This window comes from Brachyistius frenatus, unplaced genomic scaffold (genome assembly GCF_029030835.1).
Source record: "Brachyistius frenatus isolate BFR_SWC_R1_liver_20210118 unplaced genomic scaffold, ASM2903083v1 Contig_145, whole genome shotgun sequence".
NCBI classification, from domain to species: Eukaryota; Metazoa; Chordata; class Actinopteri; family Embiotocidae; genus Brachyistius; species Brachyistius frenatus.
In genome coordinates, this window is record NW_027210744.1 from 95,309 (window position 1) to 110,874 (window position 15,566).

Sequence of the window (15,566 nt, forward strand, 5' to 3'; positions counted from 1 at the left end):
CTGTCTAAAAGTGTGCACATACATTTCAGCAATTATTACATCTCCCCTGTCTTTGTGATGGCTGGCTTTTCAAACTATAAACACTTTTGCCATGCTCCATGTTGTTTGTTGTGGTTTTTGCCATATTTCCTATTGGTGTTGGTGACATTGAACGTACCATGTTAATTGTTAATCTGGGACTAAAGCAACAAATCTAAAGATAAATCCACCAAAGATATTAAGGCCCAAGTACTGATGAATGTATATTTTCTGTAAGAATCTTTTCATACATGTTTTAAGCCTCTCCTCTGCCCTCTCATTTCTGTTTCCACAGGAGGAAGATGCCCAGCGACCACAAGCTGCAGCGCCTTCGCTGGCCTTTCTCTCCTGATTAGGATCATAGCAGAAGGAGGTGGGAGGGAAAAAGGAGGAGGTGGAGGATGGCGGAGGGGGCATCAGGAGAGCTTTCTAGGAACACACACACCAGTTGACTCTGCTGCACCCTTCACAGTAGGAGCTGTCAATCCAATTATGCTGACAGCCTGGCCCACGAACACACACGCGTACAGTACACCCACCCTCCACTGCTGCACTCCACCTACATGAGCTGCTCATAGACACATATACTAATGTGTACACTGCTGCAGACATTTATAGGCACACACACACACTCTCTGCCTACACACACACACACACACACACACACACACACACACACACACACACACACACACACACACACACACACACACACACACACACACACACACACAGCTCCAGCTGAGTCCCTGACTATCACCACATCCCCTGCTTGGTAAGGGTATCACAGCAACAACATGTGCAGCAGGGGGTGTGAAACTCTTTCCAGCTAATCAAGGCATGTAAGCATCGGCATCTCGACACATTGCCAGACACTTCAAAGCCCTGCTGTTGTGTGTTGTTTGCCTGCCTGTTGTAGATTCTACTTTCAAATGCTAGAACAAACCCTTTGAACACCCTTCCTGCCCCTTCTTCCTTTTCCTCTCTATCTCTTCATCTCTCCTCTCTTGTCTTGGCAATCCACCTCTTTCATTACAGCTTGTTTACTGTGGAGTTAACCCTTTTTGTTCCAGATGTGAACACAGGCTTCCCTTTGTGTTGCATCCTATTGCATTTGCCTGACTGCTGTAATCATGTCCTGGAGAAAGCATTATAAGATCTATTTTCTACCATCCTCTACATGAAACATGGCAAGTTGTTCTGTGACTCAAACAAGAGGAATAAATACACATAATCTCATTCTGAACAATTTGTTATTCAATCAAAATGTGGCTTATAGAGTGCAGAATGAATGCAGCGTTGAGAATTAATCTTTCTATGTACATGGGTGGCCGCAGCAAACAACCAAAGCCTCGCGGTAGCACCAGTGTTCTGCTTCTGACATTAAAGTACACTCGCACTGTATGGTACAGCATGTCCTCTGCAGCAAAAACCTTCAAAATAACCTTTTTCTTCACAACAATGGTCAGTTGTCAACAGCAAAATCTTGCAAGAGCTCTGCCAACTCTCACAATATGAGACCTGGCATCTCCTCTTCTATCTCCGTCATCCTCCACCTACCTATTTGTCTCAACTTAGCTGCCTCTCCCATGGTGTCCGTGGAGCTGAGGACGACACGTAGAGCAGACAGGCCTGTCAAAGGGTTGACACAAGTGGGGTAATATATATATATATAAAAAAAAAGAATAAATAAATAAATTAGATCAATTATATACATACTGAAAACCTATTTGACATTTGAAAATTACTAAAATGTTCTACTTATGTAAAACACTCACAAATAAGTTAAGTTACACAGGGCACACTCGACTTCAAGACATGTTATCATCATGAAAAAAGACAAATTATACATGCTCATAAAATGTACCCGGTTAAATGTAAATCATTTTTTACTTTCAACTTGTCTTTTCCGCTTTAGGAGAACACACCTCAACTACTTGAAATTAATGTCAGAGTTGTAAGATTTTGCTTTAGCAAAATTTGTAAATTTAGTGGGATATTTAGACTACATGCAAAAGAGGCCAAGCAGAGCTACTCTGAATTGCATGAAGTGCCACTAAACAGACCTGATTGTGCAGGTGTGGAAAGCAAAGAGGCAGCTGAAATTGGAATACAGCTTGAAGAGAAAACATTTTCCAAACTGCACACTGTTTTCAAGAGGAAGGCGATGCGTGAGAAAGTGGTTACGCCGCAGTGATAAATCAGGTGTAGCAGACATTTGATTAAATGTCAGTAACGTCTGAAAATACATATTGCATGAGACCAAACATACCATTTTTAGTGGTGCAGATTTTCTTCCATTTAACAAATTTACAACCTCAGTGCAGTCCTTCAGCCGATAGGAGTTTGAAATGAAGGGTAAAGGGCCAGTAAATTCTCAATGAACTAATCCTCATATTTTCCTATTTCTATAGCTACTGCTTCTGATTGGTCAGTAGATTAGCCTGTTGAACAGGATCTGTAATTTATTTTTCTTCTTTTATTATAAAAATGTATATAAAGTGAAATAACGTGTGGCCGCCACCACCACCAGTGCAGGGTCATATTATTATTTTTTTTTTACTTTGGATAAAACTAACCATAGACCACAAGTGATGGAAAATAATGGTTTGAGAAAACACATTCCCCCAAGATTACAACATTTATTTAAATACTCTAACAAAGTTAAATAAAGAGCAAATTTTGAAGAAACAACAACAATACAAATACTGTACAATGATGCTTAAAAACACAAGTCGAGTGCTAATGGTGGCTATAGGCCACAGTAAGGGAGGGGGGGGGGGCAGGCTCTGGGGACAGGGACCTCACCAGCTCCTGTGCTCTACACACTCTCACATCAAATACCAAATACCAAAAGTGGTTTAATAAATTACAGCTAAATAACACCAACAAAAGTAATCAAAGGCATAAAACTAAACAATACCACAGAATTAAAGAAACACAAAATGGTAGCAAAGCAAAACAGCAGTGGCTTTCATGTCTGGCCTGAATGTCGTGCCTCCTCCATCTAGGAAGGCTCACATCTTTTTTGAGCCTCCCTGAGGAACTGGGCGTGGAGTACAAACAAACAAAATGGAACCAACAGCAGCCAAGGTTTACTTCCAGACTGAACCTAAAATCACCGACCAGATCACTGCAAATCACAATTTATATAGCACTCTATCACCAGGGGGGAGGGGGGCAGCCTGACAGCACCGCATTTGGTGCAGCTTTTATACCCTGCCTAATGGGTGACCCAGGAAGTAGGAGGTGCCAAGGCCTGCCTGAACCTACAGTAGCTCAGGAGGGACAGTCCCTCACTGGCTACACATTTGTATAATTTAATTTCTATACTTTAAAAATCAAAACAAACATGTACATATTTGGTATATATAGCAACAATTCCTTCTGTATATTACTGTTTGGTCCACAGACATGACTTACATTTTATCTGGCTTTATCCAATTTCTTTCTGCATGACTGTAATATCATCTTGACTACAATCTGATAAATTGTACACAAGTAACAATAATAAGACATTTTGTTTGGACTAATAGAAAAATGCCAAATGCTGAAGGGGAAATATGACAGAGCAGAGTGAGGTGCAACCTGGGTGGCAACAGACAAAGCTGAATCCTCTTCAAGTACCACACCAGAACCGATGGGGGGTGAAAAGGATGCGGTGAGATTAGGGAGAAAAGTGAGAAAAGGTGGGCAGGTGCAAAGTATTTAGCTTAAGAGGTGGCATAAAAGTAAAAGTGGCGAGTTAGAAGGAATATGATGTGGAGCGAAGGGAGAGGGAGGAGATACAGAGGTAGTTGATAGTAAAAAAGATAAATATGACAGTCTTCTTGGAGAGTGAGGCTAATGGCTTTCTCTTGTTCAGCCCTCATCCTTTCTGAAACACATCTGTCTATTGCAGCTTGTATAGAAAGCTCCAAACTGTTGTCACAACTCCCTGCCCTGAAAGCAGCAGTTATTTACCTCTATTATGAAGTGAATGTTAAAATAAAGGGCTTTTGTTGATGGGATTTCCCATTGCTGTATAATTTCTATGGGCTCTGACATACTGCATTTGTGCAATTCACAAGCAGTGGGTCTGCCCTGTTTGACATTTTAAACATGTATTTGAGATCATGCGGTGATATTTTTCACCAGATTGAAATGGAGCTCACACTCCATGCATGATGTGACATATGATAATGACTTCAATGTGCACCATTCCCATGCAAGGCATAAATCTCTGTCACATGATGATAAATGCAGGACCTCTCACACAGATTTTTTTATTCAGTGATTTCTCAGTTGAGAAAATGGCTGTCAATGCCTCTTGTTCTGTCGTCACTTTGTTAGAAGGTACATGCCCTTGCTGGCAATTGTATAGTTTGAGCATAAACAGCATTGAATAGGAAGCACCAGTCATCCACCAACAATGTCGCAGTTCATTTTTAACCATTAACATTGAAATGCCTGCCACGATTGATTGACCGAGTTTGAATGGCAATTTTAACAAGTGATCCCTCTCATCCCCCATCAGCCGTGATGTTGTCACAACATCGGATCACGGGTCCTTTGGCAATTATGCTTTCACAGTGCACAGTATTTACTGTCAGACACTCGAACATCTCCATTTGTAAAACACTGAAATACAGTGGGGCACAATAGTAAACGGATGACTTGGCTACTTTAAAAACAAAGTAGCCCTTGGTGCACAGATAATATGAAACAAAGCTGCACAATCATTAGATGAGCAGTTTCATCTCTGTTTTCAGGCCTCATAGATAGTGTTTTAATTAAACCAACATTTCCAGCCAACAGCATGTCACATGGTTAAAAAAAAAGTAGCCAATAAATTACATGTATAAGTCATGTTTTATGTGCTGAAGATTATTTAGAAATGGGATTCCAGTTGACTGGATAATCCAACTAAACACAGGGAATAATGCAGGGGTTGAAATAACTGTTTAATACAAAAATCAAATCAACCATAAATTAACAACCAAAGAAATAAAGAATATGGGCCCAAACTGCACTGTCATGGAGGCTGGTGGAAAGCAAGATGTACTACAATTAAACACCAGTGCGAACAAACTAATTGGAGCTAAACCAAACTATTTAACAGCACTACAATATGCTGAAACTTAAAGAAACTCAAACAAAACATGCATACAGACTGCCACCATTTTGTTCTCCCTGGCAGCCCAACCACAGCCACACTGGAAGGAAATGAAACAGAAAAAAACAGCCCAAACAATTTTATATTAAAACAAACTAAAACCTAACAAACCTAAGCAAACAAGCACATTAATATACAAAATAAACTTTCCAACTACATTTTACATACTATATGCAGAGTGGAAACAAAAGCAAATACCTTCCAGGCCTGAAACAAAGCCCTTCCCCTCAGTTGGAAACATGCAGGTGCCTGGAGACAAAATCACCACCAAACAAAGGCGGGCCTCAGTTTGAGCTCAGGTGTGCAGGAAAAAGGCCCAGGTGAGCTTCCTGCATCCCTTTGTAGCCTCCCTCCTCCCCTTCCTGGGTCCTAGTGCTAGACTGGTATCTGCCCGTCCACATCTAAATTGAATGTAAAATCTGTGAGCCATTTGGATGCATTGAGGTTCAGCCTGTAATCCATCCATCTACACATGTATCATTGTTTCAAATTCTAGTCAAATAATATTTTTGATTATTTCAGATCTGTTCAGCATCTCCTCATATTTGCTCCAAACAAACTTGTATTGCTGCCACTGGGAAGATAAATGGATTATCACTATACAACCAGCTGGTGAACAGCAGTTGTAAAGACTTGTATGACACACAGTACGGATGAAAGTACAACCTCCTTTTGATGTAGTGCTGAATGTATAATGTTTATAATGTTTCAACAGTCACTGCTACTAGGCCAATATGCCAGCCGATGTGGACTTGGCCATATTGTAAACATGACAATTCTAATATTGGGATATGGGGTGTGATCAAAACCTTCTGACTGTTCCTGCTGTACATAAACAGGGCAGGGGGAAGCATAACTTGCATGGGTAAGTACAATGTATTCCAAGTTGCTAAATCAACATACTCATTACCACTTGGGTTTTCTTTGACATTTGCAGGTTTGTGCGCCGTGAATTTGTCCCCCAGTGTCAACACCGAGTTCTACTGTGTAGATCTGAGGTGTCTGAGGGAAAGCAACCTAAACTGTAGCATTGAGTTCACCAACGAGACAATGTGCCCAGTTCAACACACAATCGTCACTCCCAACCACCACTACTGGCCAGGCTTATTTCTGTTCTCCTAAAATTTGACACAGGTTAATGCGCGTTCAACTTTTAGGTCTACGGTGAAATTGCAAATACACATGTACCAGTGGGCAGCATAGGTGTCGTGCTGTCAGAGCACACCGGAACGACACTCTACTTTTTTCTCCAAGTGAGGAAATAACATGTTCACAGTTCTCTTGATCCAGTTGAAATAAAAAAAAAAAAAAATTAAAAAAAATAAAGATTGTTGTTAGATACGTTTCCGGGAGGAGACCCCGGGGAAGACCCAGAACACGCCGGAGGGATTATATATCCCAGCTGGCCTGGGAACGCCTCGGGATCCCCCAGGATGAGCTGGAAAATGTTGCAGGGGAGAAGGAAGTCTGGGCCAACTTGCATGGCCTGCTGCCCACGCGACCCGATCCCGGATAAGCGGAAGATAATGGGTGGATGGATGGATGGATTTTTTTTTTAAGAGCTTCAAGATCCAATTATCTCTAAAGCATGTCATGCAAGAGAGCCAATAAAAACAAATGTAATTGTCAAAGTTGTCATATTGGCATTCAAGGTGTGTTGATTGATTCAAGATGTCAACTCAAAACTTTGTTTTGGTCTGTAAATTATTATTGTTTTACTGTATAAATGCAACCACTTCCACCTGGCCGAAAAGTATTATATAACAATGCTTAAAATTAATATGGCCTACGATCAACTGCAACACTGATAAAGCATTTTAAAAATGCTGTCAAAGCAGAATAGCAATTTGTTTCTATTTTGTGCAGAGAGGACTGTGGAGACAGATTTTAAGACCTAAAAGTTGCTTTGTTAACTTCACCACCAACTGTGAAAGAATCCAGTGTGTGAATTACAAGTGTACGTTATTCTTGGTTCATCTGTGTCTGCTCCACTGAGCAAAGCATTTCAGCGCCAGCTGCTCAAATGAGCTGGCTCAGTGTTTTAAAGAAGAAAACTGGGGGTCAACCACACTGGTTTGTAGCACATACAGGATGGACTTATAACAAAGTGAGTATGTTGTAATAAATAGCATAGTTAGAAATGTATTGACCTATACCATAACATATTTGTTTATTAGCCATTCTAGAGATTTCTTTTAGCTGTTTAGAAAATAAGGTATTGCAGCTATTAAGTTATTGTTATAATGGCAAACACGAGATTGCGTAGGTTGAATAATACAGCAATACATTGGGTTGCGGTGAATAAGTGGACTATGACTGAAAATGGAACAAATGTGGCTTTAAGTTTCTGCCTCTGCTACAAAAGCTACAGTCATGCTGTCGAACATTCACAGCCTTCGACCGATGGAAAAACCGTGTTAGACGTACATCAAATGAATCTCTCCTTGGTGTGCGCTGTGCCGGAGGGGTTCATCAGTGACAAATGGTGTCTAACCAACTCATGTGAGACGCAGGTGAGGAAAGAGTATATCTACACTCAGCGCTCTGATGTCTCTTCTGATGGCGGTCGTGTCTGTGTGTGTTGTAAGAGACAGACGTAAGGAGAAAAATCACCGAGCACTGGATCTCTACGGTGATGTGTTTGCGAGTTGTCTTGTGACTTACTGCTGGCTGTGCCGTGGTGTGGCCGCTCAAACATGAAGCTACATTAAATTGATTTATAAATCGTGCTGAGCATATGTATACATTTGGTGTTATGGGAAATAAGCTGCTGAGAGGTGTACTGTATGTTTTATACGTGGGTGTGATTTTTGGTGACTATATGTGCATAGGAGCAAAATATTAGGTTGTATTTCAATTGCGGTCCTGTCAGAAATGTGCCTCTATGGGAGAATGGAGTGTATTTGTTCTCTCCGTGCACGACACTCAAACCCATTTTCTTATGCACACCTTCACATACAGTATGTGTGTCTGCACAATCCACATCTCAGTTGTCTTAAAGCTTAAAAATCCACCACTCATCTGCTCATGTTTGTCTACTTTTCTTCCTCTGTGAGTTGAATTCACTGAGTGATATGACTAGATTCACATTATAACAATCACCATTGAATATCTTTCATATTGGGAATATTTCTTATTTTGTTTTGATATTTCTACAATACTGGTTGTTTATCATGTTATTCGAACGTTTCTCTTCGTTTTTAGTCACTACGAACAAACGCAAGCTGAAACCCTCAGGTTAGCCAGATTAATTACGAAGAGAAAACAAAGGTAAACAGTCAACTTATCACCTAAACCATCTACTGTAAACATCAATCACAGTTTACAGACTCCCTTTAACCAGATGTGACTTATAAAGTCACAAGGACCTGCAGTTTTTCTGTCGAATGAGTTAATTCTATCATGCTAACCTTTGGTTTATTTATCAATCTGCATACTTATATTGTCCGACACACATGGAGTGATGTTGCCATGGTGCCTGATGCTTTGCTGGCTACACTGTTTGCGTAATTGTAAGAAAATAATGAACAAAACTACAAAAATAAGTTGAAATGATAAGAACGATGCCAGCGGCTGGACCGAGGACGTGTTTAGGCGCAGCAGTGGTTTGACCTAAATGCTGAAGACAGCATGCCAGCATGCTGATATTTAGCAGATATAACGTTTATCATGGTGATCATCATCAATGTTAACATGCTGAAATTTGCAAATTATAACGAAGCCCAAAGTGCAGCTGAGGATGATGGGAATGTCTTTAGATTTACGGGATAAAATTTATATCATTAGCTTGATGATGGCTTTAGGTGAAAATTAAAGTTACTGCATTTTATTGTGAGGACAACGTCTGTAGCAAATCTTGAGACAATCAGTGCAAGAGTTGTAATCCCCTTACACGTCCCTGTACCAGAACCCCGTAGTATCTGTAATAAACATGTAGCCATTCTTTGAAGTTTGAAGCGTAGCACATTGAATGACAATGCCACTGGATCATCCTGTCACTACAATGGATTTAACATTTCGTTTCTTTTCTGTTGTAGAAAATTTGCCATAGTTGCAATCATTTGCTCTCTAATTTTTTGCAGGTCTGACTAGGTTTATAAACATCAATTATTTCTAGACTTTTTCCACATCTCACTGTGGCCTGATGATAAGGAGACTTATTGTATTGAAAGAAATCCCTCCAGTGTCTCTTGTCCATAGAGCCAAAGTTGTTCAGTTTTGCAGATGTATAGTGACGGAATTTGGGGATATTTTCAGGTGGAAATTTTAAATCACACAAGCCAAAGTTGAAAGGATTTAAGTCTGGGGTTAAGTGTGGAGCAGTCTTCACTAACCCTGAAACTACACTGCTAGCATGACTAAAACATGGTAAATTGTGAAATATATTTTCAGTGTGGAAATGTGAAGTAATTATAATTTTTTTTTGATAAAGATAAAGCAAAAGCAACAAAGTTACATAATCTTACTTCAAAACGCCGTCCTAATTCACAAGTGGCCACTCCGCACGTCTGATTTCCACACAACCACAATATGTAACATCTCTTAAAATATATATTTCAAAGAACAAAATAGCCTACTCTTATTGCTCAGAGTGAATTCCACCTTGCAAAGTCAGATGCAGAAAGGGTAGGTCTATCATAAAGGAAATGAAAAGAATCAATTACAAGCGTTCAGTACTGTGGAAAACAATTAGAACATTTTATTGTCACGTCATTAAAGAGATGCTGTTTTAAGGATCTCTTCATTTAAAAGAAAATGCCCTTATCACCACTTGTCTTTTCCCTCCAGCTAGAAGAATCCAGCGAGGTAGGATCAAAATTAACCTGCGTGTCCGTCAGCTCTGAGTGCACAGACTGAGTATTATCGCTACCGGTTTTAGTGACTCACACCACATGCTGCAGCCTTCAATAGCACAAAGGCAGAATGACAGAAATAGCATTCATTTATGTATTCCCACTTTTGATTCCGTTTTTAATTGGGTTTCCTGCACGTTCAAATGCTCACACTGTAAGCTTTGAGATGCACACGCAGAGGCAGCGCACGCTTTTGCTCGCACGGCCAATGAGAAATGAATAGAGTAAGTCCTTTCCCATTGATTTCTGTTCTGCTTTCATTATGCTGGTGCAGGCATTGGGGAGGGGGGCGGGGGGTATTTCACAAAGCTCTCTTTATCGCCGCTTTTCTTTTATGAAATGGAAATTATAACCGTGGGAGAAAACCCTTCCATCCGTCGTTGCCGGAGCCAGTCCAGCTACGTCTTCTGGGATGCATTCGCTGGTGTACTATAGGCTGGAAGACACGTCCACATCCACATCCATGGATTCGCTGCTGATCTGAGCTTATTCACCTGTAATCAGTTAACTAACAGGACGTGGAGTGCTGGGTCTCCCTCCTAAAGATTTATTAGTTAAATACAGGGTACAGTGTTTGTCTGCTAGTCTGATTTCACAGCTCTCTCTTGCCTGCTCCTCTGTGTGAGGGTTCATGATAGCGGTGGCTAAAAGAAGAGTTTTAAAAATGAAAAAGAGGAAGCAAGCGGAAAGGGTGTGAAAATCCTTTTCTCCTGAGTGCCTCGGTGCTTTTGCCAACATCTCTTCACTTCCACCTGTCCTTCATTTTCTGTTCTTTCACCTACTCCTGCTTTTCTTGTCTGGATTTCCAACTCAAAGCCTCTTTCCTCTTTCATCCCACCCCCCACTTACACCTACCTCTTCCCTGACAGCATCCTTCCTCTCCCCTCCACATCTTTATAGTGGTTACTTCATCTCTGCCTTCTCACACACTGATTCATTCTCCAGAGGAAAGGATTTTGACCAACGAGGAAGACAACTCACCGTTCCATATGTCATCTTTACACTCCGCTGTTTCCTAATGTTTGTGGTAATTGGATCGTCTCTCGTGAAGCAAGCCCAACATCTGTTGTTTTTGGGGATTTTACCACTTGACAGTTACTATTCACATCTGTTTGAACTTATATTTGCTGTCTACAGAAATACTCATTTTGATCTTGAACTGTACCTATCTCCAAAGGTGTTGTTAGAAATTCAGAGTCCTCCGAACATCCTGCCCACAGGCAAGGTGTATCTATTATTCCTGGCACATAGGAAGCCACAGTTCAGATATCCAGGTTTTGGTTTTCTTTCTTCTTTGTTTTTGTTTAGCTAGTTTTCACTACTTACCTGCATCATAAATAAAGTAAATATGGTCTCTAATCCATCTTCCTCCCTAGTTCCAGACTGTGTTTCACTGAGACATTGCAGTAGAAATAAAACATTGTAAAATGTTCACTATTAACACTTTGAAGGTGCACCCAAAATACAATTATACAACAAGTAGTGCCGATTCAAAAATCTGATTGGTCAAGTGTACATTTGGAATGTGCTCAAATCAACATGATGATCACTAGTAAATAACACTCCACCATCTCCATGGAAAATATACAATTGCAATTACATTTCATATATAATGTGCAATATAATTTTACTTATTATAGGTCTATTAAATGTGACCAATGATGCAAAACTGGGTCTCTTTTGGTCCTTTTTTGTCTCCCTTAGCACCTGTACCGTAACACTACGGATAGTCGCGCGAGTGGCTAGCTTGACAGGGTTTTAACAAATGATGGCTCTACTATTTAAAAACTACATTTGTCCATGGATTTCTTTTTTCAACAGATATCTTGGCTACAACAAGACTGAGCTACCTAAGCAGTTCTGTGTTTCTCTGTGTGTGTATTTTTTCATTTCGATAAAATGATGATCTACAGGTGTAAATTCTAAAATGACTGATGGTTTAGATCCTTCCTTTTCAGCTGTCCAGTATTTCCCATGTTGTCTCACTATTAGAGAATATAGAGTCAATGGATCTAAAATCCCTTCAACCAAAGTCAACTTGTCAAGGCAGTATCCAACACATCCTCATGTGACCTACTTGTAACTGCCATCAGGAGTCTGACACCTGTATGCTCCTGTTTAGGGAACATTCATGGTGATTTGCATTCATCTACCTCCACGTCCGTCCATCTTTGTCTTAATTCACCACACATACTCCTGTTTCTACACGTACGCACGATCTACATGGGTAATTAGCCAACGTAACAGCCTCTGCAGTGTGACTACAAATCACAGGACTGCTCTGACACTCCTCAGAGATACAGTGTCAGTATGTAAATACATAAACAAGTCTGGGCAGTTGTTCCTGAGGGTCAACTGCATTACCAACAGGCAGCAGCAACATGGAGATTTGTAACTGCAACTCCTATGATAATCAACACAATCAACTACAAACAGTTCAGGGGGGTTCAAATGGATGTAATTTGCCGCCATGCTTGTCTTCATGCGTGTGGGTGGAGGCTCTACGGTGATATGTAATTTGCGTGTACTGTATGTGAGGTTCCGTGTGCGCATTACATGTACAGTAGGAATATGTGTGTGGTATAAATGTGTGAGGTACGTAAAAACCATGAAGAATTCTGTTCCTTGTTGCTGAGTACCCACAGGCTGTTTATGTTTCCCCTTTCTTTTCTGCTCCACAAACACACACGCAGACACACACGCACACGCACACGCACGCACACACACACACACACACACACACACACACACACACACACACACACACACACACACACACACACACACACACACACACACACACACACACACACACACTTTTTCAGCAGCCTCCCTGTCCATCCTCCCACCTCCATCATACTTCTCTCCACAGAGCTGCCAGAAAAATGGCTGTCTTTTAAATGGCCCACTCAGCACGGCAAGATGACTCGCTTATCATCAAGGTCTGCTCTCTGCGTAGACATCACACTTGCCCACAAAAACACAAGAACACAGCTCAGGATTTATACAAGGCTACGCATTTGCATACCCCCATAAACACACACACACACACACCCTGCATGCATGTTTTTTGCACACAGACAAATGCATACACACACACACACGCACACACACACACACACACACACACACACACACACACACACACACACACACACACACACACACACACACACACACACACACACACACACACACACACACACCTGCCTGCTCTGAAGCTCATTCCTCATCCCCCATTTCTACTTCCACTACCCCTGCACCCTTCCCTACTCTCCCACCCTCCCTGCGTTGCCCTGTCTGCCCCATAGGGGAGATTTCACACAGAGTGAAATACAGCGTTGCCAACATATGCCTCTAGCAATCAATTTATGCCACGGGGCTATCTCTCTTGGCTCCCTCTGCCACCATAGACGGCTACATGCAGATCAGCTCGGCTCTTCTCTCATTGTGTTCGCAGGCAGGAGTTTGTCTTAAAAGAAATATTTGCATCACATTGCGCTTTATTTATGAGTGTATTGACAAGTGACAATAAGTAGCCGTTGTCAATGTTTGCTGTTTACACGGCGAGGAGAGTTACTGAAGCAGATGTTGGTGTTTGATGTATTGTCTTTCATTTTGATTGCATTTTGATAAGGGCATTGTAATCGCTAGTGCAGAGCAGCTACATTAAAGGAAGGAGTTGGGTTTGATATATGAGAATATGGCGGTGAACATCAAACAGCAGCACCTGCATTGCTTCTGGCATCTTCCCTAAGTGTTTTGTTTTTAAAGGTAAAGCTGTGTTGTTAAAATGGTAATGATGGTCAGTGCAGTCGGGCTCAGTGTAAACACCGTGTCACCCTGCAGCATGCCAGTAATTCCTGTGTTTCAGCACCAGTGGAGTGAACAGCTCCCTGCGAATTTTCCTCCTCTTTGCCTTTTCTTTAACAACAAAATAAATGCTCACTTTTTAGGGCGAGAGCAGCAATGCATTAAGAACCCATGCACGGCAGAAAACGGACAGAAAGAAGAAGGGATCTTAGTGAAAGAGTGGGTAGATAATCTAACACAGGCGTCTTTTTTTTCTCCTCTCCTGCTCTTTTTCTTTTGCTGTTTTTATCTGAGCAAGTGATGTAGGATCATTAATTTGCTTGCTTCTTGTGTTCCTGCTCCTGCTGAAGCTTGCCGTTTCAGTCAAATGCCTATGGCCGTCGAGACAAGAGGGGAAGACGGAGGGAGGGGAAAAAAATGGTGCAGAGATGAAGCAAAGATTTATGTAGACATGCACGCATACATGCAAAGGAATCACACAATAGGTGGTAGGCACACATTAAACCAGCTGCACACCCACACAGTCACAAAGAAATTGATCCCCTTCATTCTCTCACATGCATCGACTATATGTGCACACACACACACGCCAGTCTAATCGCAGAGACTGTGTAAAATGGAAAGCTCAAATAAAAAGCTGGATGGGCTGATGGACTGTCTTCATTACGTTCTTGTTCTCCTCTGAAAACCACTGGGAGGAGACGTGTGGGTAGGAGAGGTTTAAATCACCATAATCCCTTCCCAGTGCCTTTTCACTCCTGCTTTTAACTTGCCTCTCTTGCTCTCTTTCTTTGTATCTCTTCCTATTTGTCCATGTCAAACTACCCATGTGAGGAAAATATGTGCCCTTCACCATGAAATAACGCCGAGCTTTTTCTTCAAATAAATAAATAATAATAAATTTTTTTTTAAAAAGGCCGAAAGAAGACTTCTACGGTCCTCGAGAGCCTCTAAACTCTAAATCAGAACATTCTACTACGTACATTAATTTATAATTGGCACGGACCCGTGTTGGTACCTCCCCTCATTCAGATTGCGCTATTATTCTCAGTTTTACATACTCCTATCAATTAGTTGTGATCAAAAGATTGCTTGGGGAAGCAGAACTCCACCTTAGTGATTCAAGCTGTCATCTTTTATAGATGTTAGTGAGTCTAAGGCACATCTGCCCTCAGAGGGGCCGGCGCACCGAGTGGTCAGCCGTGGAATCCATTCTCCAGAAGTGGTCCAATAAAGTAGGGGAGTAATGAGCAATGGAGTGTGAAAATGTGAGGCTTGGCTGAATAACAAGGTCGGTATTATTCCGTGTGCTTCGTTTATATTGATGATGAGACTATGCTTTCTCGGAGCACTCGAACACACAGAGGAGTTTTTATCCAGACCAGTTACACAAACTGACATTGATTCTATTTAAACCCAAACTGAAAACCAACCAGTGCAGCATTTAATGAGCATCAGCACTATTAAAACCAGAATTTTTCATTACAAGTCTGGTATTAAAACATTAAAACAAAAAGCTTTCACATTAGGGGTGTACTCTACAGAGCTCTAATTAAAGGTAGGAGAATGAAAAAGAAACTGTAATTTAAAAAGAAATGAAGTTCAGTTGAAAGAGGAGCAGTCAAATTGTAGATTTGATAATTATTGATGTTCCAAACGCGAACAATTCGACTAAATAAAGACCAATTATCCACAATATACTTGAAACAAAAAGATATGGGGCCAGC